Raw genomic sequence first — 3,390 nt, 5'->3', positions numbered from 1 at the left:
AAACTACTCCTTCAAGCAATAATGACTGCCCTGACACCAGCAAGACCCCACATGATTGAACTGAAAACAATGATCAACCTGACCTTTACGGCCTAGCTGCATGTGCTCACTGACCTTTGTCCCACATTTTCCTTACATAAACCTAGCAGTATTTTCAGCATTTTGGAGACAGGCTTTGAGACATTAGTCCACCGTCTTCCTGGTGTTGGCCTCACTGAACCAAATTCCTTTCTTGTTTCACCACCACTCATTTCTATACTTTTGGATTTTGTCATTGGCAAGTGGCCAAGCCTGGTCTGTTTGCAACCCCCAGAGTCAGGTGCTTTTGCATCCCCGTGCCCTGATTACACTATCATTCAAAAGATAACCCCCAAGAATCCTCTTTTTCTCTTTAAAGTAATGTTCCTCTCCTTTGATCTCTGGGCTTGCACATGGTTTCCTATACCTTACATATCCTGAATTGCATTTCTGCTTCTATTCCTTAATAAACCCATTTTTCTGGTAAAATAGCTGGCTGCTTTGCTTTTAAGCTTGATGTTATGATGCATGGTGCATGGCAGAGTGCCCTGGCTTAAAGGGCCAAAAGTGGAACAGATGATTATTGGATGTTGGAAATATTTTGATCATGTCGGACTGACTTGTTTGGAATGTTGTGAGATGATCCACTTGTGGCAGGGCTGGGAAGAAAGCTTCTGAGACCTGTGAAGAGCTGAGAATTTGAGCTGGGAGAGACCTGAGCTTTCTCCAGCCTCAGGGTACCTTGTAATTTTTGTTTTGTAAATGGACTGAGAAAGATTTGGGTCCTGTGAAACAGGAATAAGTGGGCAGGCACCTCAGGAGCTTGGGCTTCTGAAAGAGAATAACCTGCAGTTTTCTGCTATTTCAGCAGGCAAGAGGGAATTAAATGAGAAAAAAGCTGTCACAGAAGCCATGTGCCTTCCTATGATCCCAGAACAATAGGCAGCAAATCTGACCTTCTTCAAAGAAGAGAAACTGCCTTAATTTGCAACTAGTGACCGGTTCAAAGCAAATAAAATTCATCTCTACTTTATTTACTTCAAACACATACAACTACATGATGCTATATTATAGATTAATTCATTTTCTCTCACCACTCTTCACCTGTTATACCCCACTAGATATTTCATGTTGGCAGACCTTGTTCACTGTTATAGCACTATAACTAGAACAGTGCCTGGCACATTATAGGTCTTTAATAAGTATCTGTTGAATGAATGAAAAGACAGAAATGAATTTTGGAGGTGGGAGAACAGGGACCCATAGCCATAGAAATGTTTATGAGGAACAAAGAATAGTTACAGAGACTGGCACTAAATTGTTTTGCTTCAAATCATATCACTCTCATTGACTATGTGATCTTGGGCAAGTTGGTTTTTTTTAAGCAAAATTCAGTTTATTCATCTGTCTATGACACAGTACACAAGAGGTAAACTGTTTCACATCATAGATTTCACTTCCAACTCCTTGGAATGTTCATTTCTTTGGATAAAAGGAGAGACTAGACATGAGAGGCAGGAAATGCTTAGGCAGCTTAAATAAGGGTGGGAAGGGGGCAATGCTAACATAATCCTTTCAGGGATGGGCATAAGGGGACTGTTAGTCACAAGCTAATTTCTAGAACTCTTAGCTAGAACTAAAGGAGCACCACTCCTGACACCCATGCTGTTGTGGACCTCAGTCATCTCCACCACACAGGTACAGCAGTGTTTTCTGGTAACTCCACTTTGTGTCTTGCTGGATGCAGTAGTACAGGGATTTGGCATACTTTTCTCTTGAATTCAGACCTAATTTTCAACATGTCCACTTCACTGCGAGAGACCATTATTCTAATCAGGACTTTATCGCAATTCCCCCTGGAGTTGTACAGTGAGTCAACAAAATACAGGGGTTTGTTCTGAATGCACTGGACCAAGTTCAGGAAAGCATTTTCCAGGTCTCCTTGGATCTCCTTCTTGATGCTTTCCAGCATGTCATAATGGCTGTAGCTCTTGTACTTGACAAATACTTTTCTGGAGGTGAAACATACTCTGCTTGGTCATGATGCTGATCCATTTGGGCACATCATTCCTTTCCTCTTCAATCCTAGCATCATAGAGATCCCAGGCATCTTGGTCAATCAGTTCACAAGCAATTACAGAGCCATCCTCTGCTCTTCTATACCTCTGCTCTTCTTCAGCTTGCAGAAGTCACCAGATGTGTCTGAAACAATGTCCTTCTCTAGATCAGTCTTGTATATATCCTTGTAAACTCCGTTAATTTCCTGAAGCTCCTGGTTGATCCTTGAGCAGATGATCTCAGTGAAGGAGTCCTCATCAGTTCCCAGCCCCTTCATGGAGGCTTCTAGCTCAGAAGCCTCATACTGAACAGATATTTTGAATAGGCCCAGAATCATGGTCTCCAGGTGGCCAGACAAGGCTGACTTTAGTGCTCATGCAAATTCCTTTTTGGTCCTTTTTCAGTAGGTAAAGGCAATATCCTGTCTCTGTTCATTGCTGTGGTTGGCCAAAATATTGACAATGGTAACCTTATCCACAGCTTTGGTTGTGGTTGCCATTTCAATTTTCAGAGCATCATGCTCAGCGTCAAAATTGGTGTATGGTTTGACCCATATGAACTTGGGGTGTGGAGTGATCACTCTCCAAGCTGAGCTTGCAGAGAATTTCATGAACAGTAGACATTTTGAAAGAAGCTGGTCCAGGCACCGAGAGCTGCAAGTGTCCCTTGTTGTGGAGCTTGGGCAAGTTGTTTAAGTTGTGCTTTAAATTCCTAATCTGGAAATGGAGAAACTATTATCTATTTCATAGGGTTTTTTACGGCTTGAATGAGCTAATAGGTGTGAAACATTTAGAATAGTGCCTGACACATAATAAAACCAATATAAATGTTTGCTACAGTAACTATTATTATTTTGGAAAGGTTGGAGAAGGAAAATACTAAGTACATGGAAAAAGACAGGTTAATATTCTCGAAGCAGCTGCTATGTTCCAGAAACTCTGCTTTATGAATTACTTGCACTACTTTATTGACTCTAACTATAATCTTGTGAGATAGGTTGCATTACTATCCCATGCTACAGATGACGACACTGTATCCCAAGTCATGAAGAGCTGAAACTAAACCTTCATGCTGTGTCCAAGCTCTTCCCACTTTAAAGTACTAACTGCAAGCTCCAGATCATAAGAAAGGGCTGTGTCTGCTTTTGTTTATAATTTTATTCTCAGCTGCTAGCAAATAGTGGGTACTCACAAATGATTCATGGATTTGAATGAATGATGAATAAATAAATACTTTTAAGAACAGTAGAAAGGGAAATTCCAACTAAAAACTATGGAAAAACCTAGGAAAATTGTGGAGGCTGTCAGTTTGAAG

General features: G+C 41.0%; 1 pseudogene; it reads right to left on the bottom strand.

The window, feature by feature from the left end:
* Nucleotides 1–1,695: 1,695 nt before the first annotated feature.
* LOC124509130 (annexin A2-like) lies at nucleotides 1,696–2,726 on the bottom strand (annotated as a pseudogene).
* Between the last annotated feature and the right edge of the window lie 664 nt (nucleotides 2,727–3,390).

This window comes from Lynx rufus, unplaced genomic scaffold (assembly GCF_022079265.1).
Source record: "Lynx rufus isolate CCGP_SWC_20201006 ecotype Redwood Valley unplaced genomic scaffold, mLynRuf1.p SCAF_14, whole genome shotgun sequence".
Classification (NCBI taxonomy): Eukaryota; Metazoa; Chordata; class Mammalia; order Carnivora; family Felidae; genus Lynx; species Lynx rufus.
The sequence above is the reverse complement of the archived record's forward strand: the minus strand, read 5'-3'. Positions and strand labels throughout refer to the sequence as shown.